This window comes from Meleagris gallopavo, chromosome 2 (assembly GCF_000146605.3).
Source record: "Meleagris gallopavo isolate NT-WF06-2002-E0010 breed Aviagen turkey brand Nicholas breeding stock chromosome 2, Turkey_5.1, whole genome shotgun sequence".
Classification (NCBI taxonomy): Eukaryota; Metazoa; Chordata; class Aves; order Galliformes; family Phasianidae; genus Meleagris; species Meleagris gallopavo.
The window spans coordinates 11,137,984-11,157,523 of record NC_015012.2 but is presented as its reverse complement, the minus strand read 5'-3'; positions in this window follow the sequence as shown (position 1 = coordinate 11,157,523).

Here is a 19,540-nt window from a genome sequence, read left to right as displayed (position 1 = left end):
AAAATATTCACTTTTCACATGCCAATTTAAAAAGAAATTCTGTTTTTCAAAAAACCATCTCCAATCTAGAAAAGAAAATCATTTTTTTTCAAAGCATAGCCTGCACAAAGCCAGCCACTTTTGTTCATTTCTAAAAATGAGGTCATGCCTCAATGTGGTCTCCTTTCAAAATCTTTCAATTACAGAAACACTCATTTGAGGTGACCACAGGACTGACAGCCATCTACCCAACTGAGATCAAATCAAATTCTTCTGCTGACAGAAGTTTGGCAGATATAAGGATAAAGCTTTTGGGTGCAAATATCCACCTGGAGCAAATGGATTTATCTGCACTGCAGAACTGAACTGATCTCAACCAGCTGATGATCTGACCCTTTGTGATTCCAGCTATTGTTATAACTCGGCCCAGTCAGTTCATGCCCCAGCTTGCTCTGACACCCCATAAACTTGAGCATTTCAAAGGAGCAATGCACAATGACCCTACCAGCTTGTCTACTGTCTCTGATTACCCAGTGCTAATCCACAGCTGTTCCTCATAAAAAAAAAGTATAATAAACCAACTAACCACAACCTGAAATTCTAACAGGAACGTTTTACTGTCTACTTTGCATATTTGAATGCTGATTTGCTCATCACCCAAGCAGTGCTAATTATAATATTACTAACCTCTCTGTGAACTTCATTCACATCACAGCCTGACTCCTTTACCTGCTGACATGCAAAGGCGTGAGGAATACTGGATATAGCAGCTGGTATCTTCAGCATAGGAAACATTATTACTGGGATGTGTTCTCCAACACTTCTCCATGATTTCTCATCAGCTGAAAAAGTCACACTGAACTCAGAAAATTACTAGACTCGTGTTTTAATAAAACAGTTTTATAACAGCTATATTTACATGCCTGCTTACCTAGCTTAGTGTAACAAAGTCTTGGTGAAAAGTGAATTGATGATATTCTGTCAATACTGAAAACTTGCACATCGATTATTTTCCCTACTTAAAAGCATATCAGAGTCAGTTGGTGATCATTTTCTGATTTGTGACATGAAAACACCTAATTTGCTGCATATACACATGAAAAAGTAAGCCCTGCAGATACAACTAATTTAGCAGAAGAACCTCTTCACTGGAGGATCGATCAGCTGGCATGCCTCTTGGAGAGCGCTCAGTTCTGCACAAACACTATCACTGCTGCTGGCAACAGGCATCTGTTTTGTTTTGGGAAGGGAAGGAAAACAATACAGCCTTTCTGAAGCACAAGCCTGTCACAAATTTTACTGAAGTTAGCAGAAATGCTTCCTGCTAATTTCAGTGAGCTTAGGATCAATTTCTGTGTTTGGCAGCTGAACTGCTGCTGGTGCTCTAGAGGTAGGAGTAGCTGGAAATACATCTGGCACCTGAGAACAATGTTCTCCACTTGCACAGACTAGTGTCAGAAGTGTTGTTGAAAGAGTTCTTGTTTTGTGTCTCTGAACAGAAAGTGTTGTGTTATTTCTCCTTATTCACAGCAATACTTTTAGTAGTGCACTCTTGAGTATACTTAAAAAAAAATTATAGCTGATCTCAGTTTGCCCACCAAAAGCCACAAAGAGAGAGAACAGCAAGTCAAGGCAAGCAAATTACTAGGAACTGCTGGTCACTGTAGTACTTGTGGAGTATTTCCTACTGTCTTTGATTCTGTACAAATATATGGTGCCTGATGGCTCCATATCTGGCGCTTGTGGGGATCTAGGATCCTGTAGGGATCTATGCCTTCTTATCTCTCTACACCTCCAGCTATCACTAGTGCAAACAGTAACAGCTAAGGAAGACCTACAGTTCAAACTTGGATTTGCTCATGATTGGAAAATAAATTGTACTCAGACACCGCTGACTATTCTAGGATTTTGCTACAGCTGATTTGTGTGTAAAGGAATCAAATACCGCTATGAAATAAAGCACTATAAAAGGAAAAAGTATTGCATCTTCTCTGAATTCTTGTAGAATTCAACCAGGTAGACTGATATGTAAGCATATATGACATACAGAAGTATAAAACGTGTATCACTTGTGTAAAATTATACCTTTCACACTAGTTCAATTATTTTTTCAAACTGGGAGGAAATACAGTATGTCTCTACTTCTGTTGACAGATACAGACATTTTTCTGCTTTCTTGCAGCAGGGGAAAAGAAAGGGGGAAGAAAAGTTAAAACTTAGCAGCTAAAATACTATACACACAGTAATTAAAGGCATCACCGGTTCAAGAGAAAAGTAAAATAGATATAGACAACAGAGGGTTGTGAGTATCCTCGCTATAAAGTACAAATAGGCAGAGGTGCAAAAGTAGGAGTCTGCAGAATACAGACATCAGCGTTTGGTCATGGGGACATACGATTAAATGACTCTGTTGCAGGCATGTGAATGCAAAGAAGAGGACAACAACTGGATGGAGTTCCCAAAACAAATCCTTCACACACACACATACACACACTTTTCCGATGCAAAAGGACTAGTCTACTACAGCTTTCAGAGTCATGTCGAAGAAGGTTATTTCTCAGCAAACAAAAATTGTTTTCAACTTGTTTAAAGAAATACACTGTTAAAAATAAAATGCAACTTGCTAGAAATATGTCAACCTATTAGAAATACAGCAAGAAGTCATCAGGAGTACTGGCAAAGGTATTAGTTGACATCACTGACAACCAACCCGAGTGCTTTGCTGGTGTGTCCCACATTCCTAAGCTATTCCATAATCGGCCAGAGTGCACTACACCTATGCTCCTCCTCCCTCCCTGGCCTCTTCCATAAGCCTATAGAAAAAGCTTGTGGCACACATCGTTGTGTGCAGGAAGAGCAACAGCATAGCTGTCCACCTGGACAGAAACACATTGTTTCTGAAAACTCTGGCTAAAATAAATTGATTGATGATCTCGCTGGTAGAAGTGACCCAACTTCAAATTCGGAAACTTGTTTCAGCTGATAGAAACAAGTTCTTTTGTTGCATACGGGGGGAAAGTCTCTGTAATATAATAAAGGTCTGTAATGGGACTTTGCTGGATGGAATGAAAATGCAACATTTCCTGTTTATTTTTGTAAATGAATGAACAGAAAAAATTACACTGGTTGGCCTGTCACATGCTGAACTTTTGCAAACCTTTGAAGAGAACACTGACAATTTGTATTTCAACTTTTTTCAGCAGGGGAAGGAGCAGAGTTAATGATTTCTCCAAATCTTTTGCAAAATGGTTTCTTTGTGTGCTTTTTCTCTTAGTTCTAAAATGTTTCTTTTCAATCCTGTGCTTTCATTTCTTAAGGGGTGTTCCAAAAATTTTTCCTTTAAAAAGCTGATTTATCAAGAGCTACTGATGGGCTGCAGAGTCTGGCAGATTAGTAAGGCTATTCAGCAGTGAATTCAGATCTTTGTCCAGTATGTGAGCATATGTGTGTGTGTAAAGTTTTCATACACTGGTACGTTAGTTAAAAGTTACACATTTTTTTAATGACTTATATGTTGAGTCTACAGTCTTAGGCTGACAATTCAGCTATGGTTCCTATAACACAGTGGATATACACAGAAGAATGTAGGAATCAGAAGACCTGTGAAAAGCTTCCACCAAGCTGTAAATAGAAAATCCTCTTAGCGCCAATACAAAGACAGCTGCCCATCTTGGAGTGACCTGTAGGAACAGGACATATCATACAGTACACATCATGCCTTGATGCACTGCCTGTCCCACAGTAGAGCCAAAATGCAGAATGCAACAAAGAAAGCTGCAGATGTTCAATTTCTGGAGGCACACACGGCCAGGTTGAATAGGACTTTACTTTTTTGGGCCCAAAGGAGGTAGTCTGTAGTCTGACTTATGTGCTTCTTTTCAGTCAAGTTCCTTTTCATGTTTAAAATTTGATTACACAAATTAATCATTAAGAGTTCTACTCAGGTAAAACTAGCTTGGATGTTTCAGATTTCTAAAAATACATAATACTGAGGCACTGACACAGTTTCAAAATCTCTTCCCATCCACACAGTACTTGCAAGCCAAAATTATTTACCATCATAGAGAATACATCTATTTCATGAAATCTGCCATTCCTTAAAGTAGTTGCCTTGTTCAACCCGCATTTCAACTGACACAGTTGACAAGATCCAAAACTAGGAAGGAAGAATAAACCTTCATCTTCCCAAATGAGAAGCGAAGCTCTATGAAGAGGAATACTACTGCCTCCTTACAAAGCTTGCCATGTCCTTTTGAGAGAGCAGGTAGAGCACTGACCTGGGTTAAAAGACTCAGCTATCACAGTACGGAGAAGAGGATGGAAGAAACCAACAAAAGACACTGTGCTTGCAGGAGCCTGCAGGTGAGCACCGACTGCATTTCTGCCAGAGCTTACCTGCCCAGTCGTCATCCCCATCTTTGTCACAGCTATTGGGCAGCCATTGCTGGCACTAGAGGATTGGGTGCTCAGCGTACCAGAGGGCTCCAGTGCCTCCTCAGCCCAGCTGCCAGCTAGGGTAATCAGCAGGCAGGGCCTGAAGGAATGCACAATGGAAGGTAGAAAATTAAAAGAAAAGTATTATTTTGGAATCAGTCTTGTGCTGGGCAAGTACAGATGGAGAAACCTCAAATACCACAAAAGAGTCAGGAAGTGATGGCAATGGTGATCACAGCTCAGCTTTTATCTTGTTTTGACTGGGACTTCATTTTTTGCACTACAGCTTCATGGGCAAAAATAGATGGTAGTACAATGAAGTGCTTACATTTATGATGCTTTCCTCAGCTCAAACATAGACATCTACAAGCCTTTTGTCTCAACTGCTCCTATAAATGCAGCAAAGAAAAATACACACTTTGAAGTCACATTTCACCTTAAAAGTATACGATTAAAACAGGTCAGATGAATTGTGCTCAGAAAGAATCTGTAACCCCCTAGCAATGATAAACAGGAGCCAAAGGACTGTATCAGCTGTGGTTGAAGGTAGGCAGGCTGAATTCAATGGCAAAACAGAACAAAACAAAAAACTCCAAACCCTAGGACTGCTTGCACATACAACAATTAATCCCACATCGTTGGCAAAGCCTTCTTCCTTCAAGAAGATGACAGGAGAATTCACAATGGTGCTCCATTGAGTATTCACAGCCACCCTTAAATTGTTCCATTCACAGTTCCTCAGTTCCCAATTACATAATGACAGGCTATTGTAAAAAAACTGTAGAAATTGCATAGTACGTGCTATAATATACCTAAAGAAAATAGGGAAGAACATCTTTACATATAAACTCAGAGTGTATCCTACAAAACAAGGTGTTCTTGACCCAGGATTTGGTTGAAGATCTGGCCTCCAAAGTAGTTATGTATCAAAAGCAGAGGAACTTAAAAAGGCAGTTGGACACAGTCAGAACAGATTTCTCTTTTTCCATTTAGCTATAAATTCCAAAGCAGAGTGTACAATTTAAACAGTGCCTTCCAATTCCTGGAGAATTTAAGCTGGGTATTTGTTGTGTCCATGGTAACGCCAGGAAAAGGGATCTCAAGTGAGATTTCCACATTCTACCACTCACTTCATTGAAGGTTTTCTCAACACATGGGTTGCTGTTGAGTTTGCCTGTGAACAAGGACATGGTCTTAATCCCACCTGCGAGCCAAGTCCTGCAAACAGCCTCTCTTCATTATCATGCTCCAACCACACCTTGGAGTCTCATGAGGGGACAATAAATATTCCTGAATTAACAACCAAGAGAGAGATGGGTTGAAGGAAGTGTGAACACCTTACCTGAGACTGGGCTGACACAATCCATGCCTGAGATGGCTTTGTTATAGCAGTCAACAGGGCAGTTGGAAGACATGTAATTGAAGAAACAGCTTCTTTAATACAGTCCATGGGCAGCACGTGGGGCAACATTCCCTCTGTTTCCCCCTCCCCAATAGGAATTCCTCATATCAAACTGGTCTGGTGTTATGTGCACATATCTAGGAGGCATTTCTCTCCAAAACTGGGATCCAAATACATATCAAAATAACAGTTCATCCGTCACGGTTGGGAAGCATGTATGACAAGAAAATATTTGCTTTGCTCTGGTTTTGTGTTTGGTTTGCTGACCGCTTATATCAAAAACTAGAACAGCTTTTTCATCTTGGTGTAGTTTAGAAACATTTATAGGACAGATGGTCTAAATTTGTGGGTTTTATAAAGTTAATGAGAATGTTAAAAAAAAGAGCGCATATGGGTGCAATATTTTCTGGGGCTTCTTTGAGCTGGCCAAGAAGTAGCCCACTGCAGAGTGGAGTAACAATTCACATTGGGAACTCATTCAAAGGTTTACAAATGACTGAGCAGAAGAACTGCCACAGGCTTTCTTCACCTCAGCAGCAGTTTCACTGCGCTGTGTGGTATAGAAAAAACATACATTTATTCTTCCCAGCAAGAAACTGTTTCTCTAAACTTTGCTTTTACATAACTGTCGAATAGCTGGCTGCAACAACACACCAAAAGGCATAAATAACTGTTCCATTCTCTATCCTGTGGACTTGCTCTTAGGGCTTCCTGCAGGGCCCCATAGAGAAATCAATGGCTAAATGTCTTTAAGATGATTATTATTTTAGCCCTTCATGCAGCTCTCCTTTTATGCAGACAACCCCATTTAAACAGAGCAATGACAATGCAATCTGATCTTGAAGTCAGGCTACATACATGGACTTGGGAGGTCTGTATGGAGGCCCTGGCCACGCTCCAGGCTTCTGGTGGTCACATAGGAGTGAGACTGAATGTGGCATATGTCCTGAAGTGGGACTCAGAGTAGACCATCGTGATCACAGCAGGTAGGAAGGAAAGTCTCCTCTGTGGCGACAAACCATATAAGCCCAGCAGCTACCCTCTGTCTTAGGGTAGCAAAATAAAAAAGATTTCCAGTGAAAATGTGAGTGACATGCTGTTTTCTGTTGTAATGCTTCCATGGAATGTTCTCCTAATGTTCTCCTTAACACACACACACACACACACACAAATCACTGTTCAGAGGTGTCACCCATTGCATTTACCAGACTTCAGTGCAATTTTCTTCTTTAATTTGTGCAGTGACTTTCTGAATCCATATGAACTTACGTCGACAATGTGTCACAGGTCAATGCATTTTGTTGTGTCACAGGTCAATGTATTTTGTTGTGCAAAGAGCCATTTCCTTCAGCTTGACTTGAACCTATTGCCCTTGAGTTTCATTTGCCATTTTGCATGGGAAATGTCAATGAACGATCATTCCTTCTCCACTTTCTCCAGGCTCCTTCTCCACGATCTGGTGTATGAAAGTCTGTCTCAAAGCAAATACATCAGCACACGTGAGAGTAAAAATCAGTCTGCAAGGTAATCTGAGAGTCTTGCCTCCTCCCTACAAAACAATGACCATTTTCTCAGGATTTTTATACTGCTCAGTCTCTCAACTGAAAAAGAGAATCTCAGCTGAAGCACTTGCAAGCTGAAAAAAAGTAGGTTGAAGCTGTTTTGATGATATATCATCTATTGTGTAAGATAGATAGTAAGAATCTACTCTTAGGCAAGATTCCTCCCTCATCCATTTCCCTAGTCTGAAAATAATTTAGTTAAAAATCAGCTTCCAGTCGTCCTTCATGTTAACTATTAAAATACTCACAAACAAAACATAGTTAATCAGAACAGGCTCCATTAACTTACAATCTCAATTTTCACCTGGAAGAGTCCTTTTCCAGTGAAACACACTAGGATGTTTGAATATCAAATTATTATTAGCAGTACATTTAGGAACACTGGATATAAGCTGTTATCTCTAGGTTTCTGAATAAACATAGCATTAAGAATAGACAGCAATTCACTCAGAATTATTGTTTAAGGCCCTTTGAAATATCAGGCACATACCCTTTCATTTTACACCCAGGTCTTGCTTCCAAGATTTGCTTTGGGATTTTGACTTTTTTTTTTTAAATATGACAGACGGCTCAGACTATAGTCAGGTGTGAAGTTCCTGTCATAGGAGCAGGACTTTGATTATGAGGAAATATTGAACAAATCCTTTCAACCCCTGCTTTCATCAGGAATTTAAATGAGTACAGCATGCAGACAGTTTGGGCCTTGTTTTACCTTGCTAGATTTCAGCCTCTCTATAGCCCAACAGCAAAGTTAGAATGTGTTGAAATCTTACTTAAAAGTAGAGCAAGAGAAGCACAGAGCAATATTATTTCCCAGTTCCCTTTTGCAACTCCTTTGTGTTTCACCAGTTGGAAGCAGAATTTGTGCGTGTACTAAGGTGGTTATTCTCCATGACATGTTGTCTCTAAACATGATCCATAAGAAGTTAGCTATCCTGGGAGCAGAGAGAAAGGTGTAATTATACAAATCACCTTCTCATGCAAGGAAGAAGCAAGTCTGACTATCTGCCCCCAGCCTCCTACAAACGTACCTCTACTAATAACCAAAGCACTCACCAAATGTTCAGCAAACATTTGGACAAACAGCCAAGAACCTCTCTGAACATCAAATGATTATTAAATCTTAAACGGTACTTTCCAAAAATAATTTTCTGCTGCTGTTGTTTGTTTGTTCGAAAGCAGGGTAATAAAATCCACAGATGTGTACAGTCATAAACCTTTAGATGAGACTCAATTTCCTTGATGTCCAACGATAAAATCCACTAATAAATGTGTACAGATGCAAGACGCCTATTTGTTGTCCTGTCAAGCCAGGCCATGTGGAACAAAAAACCTGAAAGCAACCAGGAGAGGAACTAATGATGTAGGCTTGTCTCTGCCAAGATGCACTTACTGCAGTTCCTGTAATATTTAAAGAACATAATGATGCGACATTCCTTTTAACTTTTTTGTTTTGTGAAAAGTGGGTTTTTGCAGCTGAATATCACGTTCCCAAGATAGTCAATTAGGTTATGCAGATTTACACACACGCTGTGATCTCTTTTGTGCAGCATGACTAGTTTCTTTGCTAACAACTGCTCACAATTGATGACAAAATTGGGGCGGGTGTCAGTATCTCCCATATAGAGTGGGATTTTTTTTTTTTTTAAGTGCTTTCCATGAAAAGCTCTTTAGATCTCATGGTGCATCAAGACAGCATTTTTTTCAAATCTTCAGATAATTATTTCTGAATGTGCAAATATAGTTTTCAAGGGGAAAAAACCCACTCTTTGGAGTAACCAAACACCAGATTTCCGCAGTATGAAAGCCATTTTAAGGCACTGTGGTGTGCTTCGTGGTTAGCCCTGCTTCTACTTAATTAAGGACCTAAGTTATAAGTCCACAGCTGCAGGAGAGCAGTAAATAGCTATTGCTGACTTCCTTATTGCCAATATGTACATCATGATTGTAGGGTGAAGAGCAGGATCTTTTCATAAACATTGCTTTGTGTGGCAACAGGACTTTGATGTCATAAAAATGCTGTTACATATTTTAAAGTCTTAATTGTGGTCCACTGCGGTGCTGTCAGCTTCCTGGTGAAACACTAAACCTTTCTGTGATTTCTCGGGTACACAGAGCTCTTCTTTTATTTGTAGATTGCATAATTAGGTCTATATGTGCTATACCCTCAGCTTTTGTAACACAGCCTATCTTCGTTGCTTTCAGTCCACCAAGCTACATCCACAGGCCCCCATACCGAAGACGATATAAATTCTTGGAGGGAGAGGAGAGAGGAAAAGAAAGGAAAAAAGAAAAACCCACCAGTATGAAGGATACTTCCCTCCTCCATATTGTTCTGATTAGCAGCATCCGCTTGCTTACTGTTATGAACCCTCCCTCACTAAACACCCTGGCCAGAAACCCCTTAATTCAGTGCCTCTGACACAGTGTTCCCACACCAGTGTTTCTAGATAACCCCCAATCTTGGACTGATCCTTGCTTCAGTCTCTGGACAAACCCTCCCACTTCAGCACATTTTGGCTTTATGGATGAACTCCACAGCCACCCTTCCAGCTGCATTCTCATGACTTCAGGTTACCCCAAATTGGATGCCTTTAGATTTTTTACATAATATTTTTCTAATACCTCATCTTGCTTCCATGGCTGCTGTTGCCATCTCAAGAACACTTTTTCCAGCCAGTTCCTAGTCTCTTTTTGAGACTCCCCATGGCTGGTAAACAGTTACTGCTACCTTATTAATAGCAAATCTGGGCAAATCTGATAATGCCACAAATTTGCAAGTCCAAAGACTTGTGTCAGGTTCATCTAGACAGAACCATTCTGGCCCAGAGGTCAGTGGACAGCACTGCCCCTAGCCAATGAGCAGATTATTTTGGATGATGGCACAGACACTGCAGTACCCATCAGTCCTCCTGATATACTAGGACACTTTGCATCAGTCCTGGGTCTAGTGACACAGCCACCTGATTCTGCGTACTGCTTTCCTTATCTGTGGGAGTCACAGGACTCAATCCTATGCTCTGTGCTTTGCAGGTTGTCTACATGACCAGAGAAGTTCCTTCAAAGCATGTATTTTTCTGCAGATCTCAGTGTATCAACATTGGAGAGTCCAGTTTTGAAAGAAAGCTTTAATAAGTGAATAAACCACTGGAAGAAGAATTCAAATTCCAGATTCTGAATTCCTGGATGTCTTTTTGCTCCTTTCCACACCTTTGTCTTGCTATTTCCACAAAGGTTCCAAGATCCATCAAGATGGGGTCCTCTCAGTATGAATATTTGGCAGGTGTGGTGGGTAACACATAGAGAGTAGTGCATGCAAGCTCACATCTTACTTCAGCTGACTGAATAAAAGCCATTCATTCTCACTTAGACTGTAGAGGCTGTCAGGAAAAAGGTTTCAGATTCTGAACAGTTCACTCAGGGATCAAAACTAAACACCCCCTGCAAACAGTCTGTTGACCTCAGATGGTCTTTCTAGACATCCTTGTAGCAGAAATAAGGAGCAATAATAGAAACCACAGTGGGAAGACTTGCATTTGAACAGATAGGGTTTGTGTAGTATCCCTGCTAAACACCAGCACTTTGGAACTTGTCTTGATAAATGGGTCTGTCTGAAGGCGACACAATGGGGACTGATGATGAAACAATGACAAATGGATTTCCTCTCTGGCAGGAGATGGCTATTGTTTGCCATCTGTGCAGTATGTCTCATGGAGGCATATTTTGCAACTCAGACATTGGGTTCATGCAAAAATCTCACAAAGGCAGCGTCCAGAGCAAGAAACAACTTGAATAAATGTACAGAAGAGGCTTTTTCTGAGAGTCCTAGGTACCAAATAATAACTTGGGGGGTGAAGAGGATATCTTCTAGTTTATACAGCATTTGGAGTCAGCCTCAACATCTCAGTCTTTGGATAAAGGAGGAAGTCACCAACACACAAGAAGACTAGAAGAGAACTATCCAGAATAATGCAAATGAGTTAACACAAGGTTAACTGATTTGGCAGTAAGAAGCAATAGGGGGAAAGAGAATTGGGAAGCCATTATAAATTTCCAAGGAGTTTAGGAGAAAATAGCCAAATTAGTCACAGAGCTAATGGTATTTTCCAACATACTGTCTGCCTGTAGTGTCTGATGACTATACAAAGCTCTTTAATCCAGAAATCATTCTCTGTTTTGGCAACAAGCTTCCCAATTTAATCAGGAGAGCTTTAAACTAGAGTCACTGGGAGAGGGGATCCTCAACCTATCCCAGTTCAAGGCTGATGAAGGCAATGGATGTCCTGCACCTGAAGCTGAATCACAATCTGGGAAGATGGCAGGTTAAGTTCAGGTTAAGGCAACATCAATTGAAAAATCAGCCTCAATGGGAGCCCAACTCAAATGCTTGCACACTAACGTGTGGAGCATGGGCAACAAGTAAGAAGAGTTACAGATGCACACGTGCTTACAGGGCTATGATATCATTGGCATTGCTGTGGTGTCATTGGCATTGCTGAGGCATGGTGGGATGTTTTCAAGACTAGAATATAGGAATAGATGGGTATAAACTCTTCAGGAAAGATAGGCAGGGGAGAAGGAAAGAGGGTGTTGCTCTCTACATCCATGACCACCTGGGATCCATGGAGCTGACAGAGGAGCTTATGGGTTAGGGATAAAGGAAAGGAAGGGGAAGTAGGCATCATAGTCTGCTACAGGCTGCCTGAACAGGAAGGCCAAGTGGATGAGGCCCTCTGAAACAGATAAGAGCAGATTCACGTTCACAAAAGATGGTCTTCATAGGAGACTTCGGTCATCCTGTTATCTGTTGGAAGGACTACACAGTGGGGCACCAGTAATCAAAGAGAATCCAGCAATATGTTGACAATAACTTCTTCTTTGAAATGATACAGGAACCCATGAGAAAAGAGAAGAATGACCAGCAGATCAAGGGAGGTGATTCTCTTCCTCTACTTCGCTCTCATGAGATCCCACTTGGAATACTGCATCCAATCTTGGGGCCCCCCTACACAAGAAGAACATCAAGATGCTGGAGTGGGTCCAGAGGAGATGATCAGAGGACTTGAGCACCTCCCCTATGAGGACAGGCTGAGAGAGCTGAGGCTCTTCAGACTGGAGAAGAGAAGGCTCTGAGGAGACATTGTAGTGGCCTTCCAGTATCTGAAGTGGTCCTACAGGAAAGATTGGAGAGGGACTTTTTATGAAGACATGTAGGGACAGGATGAAGGGAAATGGACTTAAACCACAAGAAGGCAGATTTAAACCAGATATCGGGAAGAAATTCTTTACTGTGAGGGTGGTGAGACACTGGCACAGGTTGCCCAGAGGCTGTGTATGCCCCCTGCCTGGAGGCATTCAAGGCCAGGCTGGATGGGACTTTGAGCAACCTGGTCTAGAGGGAGGTGACCCTGCCTATAACAGGGGGCTTGGAACTAGATGATCTTAGAAGTCCCTTCCAACTCAAACCATTCTATGATTCATTAGCATTAAATACCATACCAGCTGGAGTATGCAGTAATAAATAACACTTAAAAACAAACAAACCCATACTCCCTCATCTATGGTATGTGTTTTAAAACACATGCAGCAATAAAACGGATGTGGCAACCAGCAGCAGGAGTGGCAGCATATCTTCCTCATTTACAAAGCCACACTGAAAGACACATCCTTTCTGCTGTAATTTCTTCTGAGAAGTAACAAAGCTTCAAAAATATACAGCAGCCAGCCATTTTATATGGTGCTACAATATGCATGACAGTTTGATGAATTATGTTGGCGAAGAAATGTGAAATAATTGTAAAACGATTATTACAACTCTGATTATGAAACAGCAAGTTAGTGAAACTCTTTCCATTCATGGATGAGAACAACTGGGGGACAGTTTTTAGCATAACTGAAGGCCCACTGAAACAATATCAACTTCTGAGCTCCAAAAGGATTACTACACGGCAGTTCATGCAAAGGTTATTTGGCCAGTGGTATTTACAGTAGGTGTGAGTGGGTACTTATATACCCATCTACAGGCACAGGCTTGTGGATGCCCCCAAATTACTAACTGACTGACTCAGGAGGTAACATTTCTGGAAATAATGATTCAGTGCAGTGGGGTGACTGGACAAATTTGTTCCCTCCAACCAAACCCAACACACAGACATCCATAACCTCAGGTCTGTGGTATTTCTCTCTTTGGAAGCATGCAAAAAAGTTGGGAGCGTTCAAATATCTTTAAACTCTGTAGCAGATCTTATCTGCTATGCTGCATGTAGCACTCAATGCTGGCAGGTTACCTGAAAATACCGTTCCCTTGGATTCAAAATCCACTCCCCAGAAAAGTTAGTAGGGTATTGCGTTATTGTTCTTTCCCTTCAAAACTTCACTTAAGGTCTACAGTTATTCATTAGCTTAAGTGCAAAAACACTGAAGTAGCTTGAGTGCTTAAACTTACACAGACCACGTGAATTTAATCTCTCGAAGGATGTGGATTTCTAAAACATATTTATGATCCAAGTGAATTCCTCCTGCACTGATGTGTTTTCTTTCACCTTGCATAGAATTAACAGGTTGAATTCCCATTTGTGACCTAGGTTTCTGGCATGTCCACAGTACAATGCCTACTTTTCAAAGAATATGAAATTTAGATTTATGTTTTCATGTACTTACTATGTCATTTAAACCTCAGCAAGTGCAACTAGAAGTCACTAGAATTATTGGAACTTAAGAAAAAAGCTCAACTCCTTGAAGGAAACACACCTCAAAATCCATTATTTTAGGAAGAATACAGTAAAACCTGTCCAATTCTAGTAAGTAAGATTTAGGATAAGTATTTGTAGTTTAGGAACCAAAGAAAGAGTTGCAGTTACACCTGGGATGAATTTGGTTCAGCAGCCTACTTATCTTTGTGTGTAAGTTAAATGACTCCCCTTAAACAGCAGGTTATCAAGCAGAAATCAGCAACATCTGTTGTATTTGTAAAATAACAATAACAAGCTGAGATGCTGTTCATTTACAGTAAGAAGAATGCCAACTTTGCCAAGATTTGTTTTGGCTGCTGGTAAATGTATGTCTAACAGGCAAGTGATGCATTTCATGGAAAACAAGCTGCACCTGGATTTGAGTCATACCTTGTCCCCTTGAAAACCTGTCATATCCTCCCACTTAAATGTCTCTGATACAATAAACACATGAGCATAAACAAGGCCCCAACTCCTTTGCCCTGTCTCTCTCTTCATTCCAGACAGGAAACATAAAACAGCTAACAGCCCGAGATGCATGAAACCCTTTCTAAAGCTACTTTGGGCCATTTGTTTAATGTCATTCAGGATCTCTTTTGTGGACCGGACAATGTTCCTACCATGTGTTCGCTTATTGTGTTACCTGCTGGTGCATTTCCACGTAGAAATAATAATAGCCATAGCCAGTGTCTCTCTCTGCTGAAGGTGCCTGATTCTGCACCACTGTGGCAAAGAGGAGCTTTAAAAACAATAGATAGTGCAGGTGGACTCGTAAAATGTAGGTAGGTTAATACTGTTGCAGTGAAACAGATCTATGTGAAAAATGTGAAAACGTTTGCACATGCACAAGGATGTACATAATTTGGAAGATGCTATTCTCTGTTATTACTAGCCGTGACTCGCAAATTGTGGACTAACTTCCCTCTAATACTAAATGTGATACTCATGATTGATCCTTTACAGAAAGTGAGGAGAAGCACAGACAGAAACACATACAATGAATATCTGCCCAAGAATCTTGTATCTTTACTTCAGCAGCATTCAGAGGGCCCAGAATGCCTGTCACAAACACAGAAGCAAGTGGGTGACATTTGCAGCTTCAGAGAAATCTGAATTAGGCAGCATACAATGAATTATGAGTGATCAATGGCACTAAAGTGAGCCATCCCCATGACCGTCCTGGACAGATAGGGCATGGGAGAGCAACAAATAGTGACAGGGAGGTGGCTCAGCTGGTCAGCGTCAGGAACTTCTGACACCAACAGAAACCTGCTTCCATGATCTTGGACAAACCGCTTTTCCACAATTTTTTGCACATTATTTTGCAACAGAGAAAATGAAGTACTGGTTCTTCCAAACCAAAATACCTGAAGAAGAATGTAAGTAGTATTGTCAAGAGCTTCTCTACTCAAGTAATGGAGGTCATTCACATATTAAAAACACAGAAAACCCTCTTCAAAAATCCTCTCCTTTTAGCTCTAGTAACTCCTGGCAGTTAGCAAACTCCTGTGGTACAGGGATTGTTGATACATAAAAATTCTCACTGCTATTTTAGGTCTCAGCTGTTTTATTGGCATCATTCTGCCAATTTTCCTCTTTGCCTGTCACATGTCACATTACAAAGCAGGTGCAAGACTTGCGGAATTTCAAACTTTCACATTTACCATATTTTTCCCTTCATTTATACATTGACTTTTCCATATAGGATCTACACATGCTGACACACCTGAAAATGAGTAACTAGACCCCTTTTCCACATTTAACGAGTGCTTCCCTCATTATTCTCCTTCCTGTAAGGCCACACAGGTAGACATAAAAGGGAAAATTAAAATGAGTCAAAGTCACTTTAGCAATCCCCAGACCACCCATGTCATTAGCACTAGTCTTCTAGCAAATGCCCCATTTGAAGGAGTTCTATGTCACTTGCAATAATTTAGGTGCAAGACAGACTATAAAATCTCCTAGGCCTACTAGCAGACGTACTCAATGGTGGTAATGGTTCACAGCAACACTAACAAATAATCACAAACACCAGTTAACACTGAACTATAGTTTCCCTAAAGCAGCATGCAGACTGTTTTGAGTTCTAACATTCCCCACCAAACATCTCCATTTTTTTTCTTCAGCTTGCAGGCTCATTCATTCCTCAATCCAGTTTTCCTTCTCAGACTCTTCAGCTTCTCCCAACAATGCATATGAATGGAAACAACTATCAGACAAAAAGGTTTACAGCATAGTTCAGAGAAGAGGTTGCCTGGATAGGGTTATGTGTATATAACTGACTGCTGAAGTAGTTAGTGTAACCAGGGAGAACAGGGTGACCTGGAAAAAAGCCTAACCCTTGGGAACGGAATGTGGGTAGTGACAACAAGGTTATAGAAGAGACAGAAAAGGAAAAAGAGGGCTGATTTGCTGATGTCTGCATATTCATGCAAGTAGTTTGGGAAACTGAAAGAACTGGAAGTACTGGTAACCAAAATTATAGGTTAATTGGCTTAACAGATATAATGGAATAACTCACATGACAGGAATATCAATAAAGAAGACACATTATTCAGGAAAGACAAGTAGAGGAAAAGAAAGTCTATCCAGAAACATAAGAAAGCTAAATTGCTGAAAGAGTTGATAGAACAGTAAGAAAAATGCTAAGGACGTTAGATGCATTTTGCTAAATACTAAATGTTGAAGACGATGTTAAAAAAATTTTTTTTTCCTCCTGAAAAATGTACTAGTTGCATAAGATTAACCAAAGGGAAATTCAAGGTATCCTGAATATCCGGTTGTACTGTTACCTTTTCAAAAGCATAGTGTCCAGGGATGGCAACAAGAGCAAGCAGAGGGAGCTTAATTTTGAGTACTGAGAAGAAACCCAGAGAAACTAAAAGAAAAGGCAGTTTTAGTGATTACAAGGTGTTAGAAAAAATTCTGCTCCAATAAGCCTGCTCAATCATCTTTACTCTGAAAAGAGACAGAGGAGAGTCTTCAGCTTTCTTTACTCAAATAAAGGGAGAATCCACAGGGGCATACCCCTGTGAGGTGTCTCAAAGTATTGGGGGACACAGTCCCTCTTTTATCCTTGTACCCCCACACTAGTGAGTCTTTATCCCTTTCCCCAATGACTGAGGTCCCTGGTGTTCACATTCTTCTCTGTTCTCCTATAACAGTGCATTCCCCAAGTATGTACCCTTCCATCATTTCCTTTGTTTATACATACTCTTGTAAACTGGACTCCGAGTTTGTTGCTTTGTCCAACTACAACTAAATTTGTATCCTGTAAAGTCTATCACTCTTTGTTCTGCCCAGCAAACAAGATTTACATGTAGGTGTAAGCTAGCATCTCCTGTCATATACTTGCAAGATAAATTTGTTTAACCAGATCCTTCTGACTTAAACTCTTCTCAGATTTTTCTTTATCTTGTTTTGCAGGGACTCCCATCCTTTCTTTGGTCTTCCCAAATTTTATTTTGCAAGGACACTTTATCCTTGTTTTTCCTTTACAAGGCGTGACAAGGAAATCAGAGCAAAAAGAGAGATCACTGAAAGACGATGTTAAAAATCTTATGCTCAGGCTGCTATGATTCACACTGGAATGGCTGTGTCTATGTGAAGGTACACATGCAGCAATGCTCCAGTTGATTTCAGAAGCATAGGGCAGAGTCCCAGAGGAGCTATGATCCAGGTGAAGTTGTTGTGTTCAGCTATTACCTACTCTACATCAAAAAAAAGTTGAAAAGTTACATTATTAAATTTTCTTCCTCAAATTAATTCTAAAGGTAGATTGTGACTTCTATCTAAATAATATCTAAAAGGCATCCAAAACTGTCTGCACTTAATAGACCTTTCCCAACAAGAACACTTCTCTGAAGAATTTGGTCACTCATAGCTGAGATTCACTCACATTACCATGGTCATGCCTTGAAGACATGATGCCGATGTAGATACTCGTTTTGAAACTATGCCTGATTGCTGGGGTTGCAAACAACATCCGTTTTCAACAGCAATTCTAAATTCTCTGAGAGAGTTGCTCAAATTAGCTCTAGGACCTTTCTCCTCCACAAGAACCCTACTGGAAACTGCAATTATTTGTGCTCAGTAAGTCCCTTTTCTAAGACAAGATGCAGAAAACAATCAAGAAACCTAGTATTTCTCTGTGGATTATACTTCAGCAAGTCCAGGGAGGGGATTACTTTAGCATGACAGCATGTTCATAGGTTGTATTTGTAACAACATTACTAAATTTCTACAGCAGATACCATAACACAGGCTTTAGGATATACCTCCTACTTAATCCATTTATAGCAGACACAAAAGAGGTGGTGCAGGGCATACAGCAGAGCAGAAAGCAAGTTGAGATCCTTAAGAAGGTAAATTACTAAGGGATTTGATCTGAGTTTCCTCACCTCATCTTCCTTCTATAATAAGAATGCTAAATTCCTGGACACTAGCTGAAGATTTTCAGAATATGCATGCAGTAGGTGCATCTATACACACCTTGTAACTGCTCTCACACTATCTACATCAATTCCCAAATACAGAGAGTATGTTTGGACTTGTGCTTGTCTAGCCACTCTGACACTATTTGGCCCTTTCCTCCATTTATTTATCTGCATTTCCATATCACTGTTTAATCACTACAAAACTCTTACTATGGACCTCCATTTTTACAAGTCTCAAATAACTTGTACACAGTTTTCATAAGATGCATAATCTGAGCTTTATTGGACATGCTGGCTTCTGTTACTATCATTGTTCAAAAGCTGCACTACTCCAGATGCTTTACCTGTCTCCAGATCTGTACCTTTCCTTTCCCAATCACTGGTGTCAGAAAAAAATACCATCAGCTAAGAACATTTTTGTCTCAGTCTTGTAACTGTGACAATAGAATATTTCCACCTCTAGTCACTGTACACCTGCAGCAAATAGCTTCAGGATAACAAAGAGGAGCAGGTGATTTATCATGACTGTAGAGCATTTTCTCATGTTATCAGAGTTACAGGCTTCCTTAGCACTTTGGTTGAATGTCAGGTATTTTCTACCAATTTTACAATGTTTCTACACTACAAAAAGGAAACTTAAAGGCAAGAAGCCTTGCAGTCTGACCTTCTACCATGTCAGAAATGATTGCATCTTTCTCATGGGAAGATGTCACAATGCAGGCAGAGTTGTACAGAAATCACTTGGACAGTCTCAGACAGCATTTCTGCCTTCATGTTGTTGTGAGCATGTGTGGAAGGGTAAAACTTCATTATCTTGTGCAGCAGATTAGAGGATGAAATGCTGTTGCTTTGTTAGGTAAAACTCTATAGTAACTAACCATCTTCCAAAAGAGTAATCTTTGTGACACACTTTTTTGTATGGGTGCCTTGAGGATATCTTTAACCCTTTAACTTTGTCTTGGGATTTATACAGAGCATAATTATCAAAGGGGATTT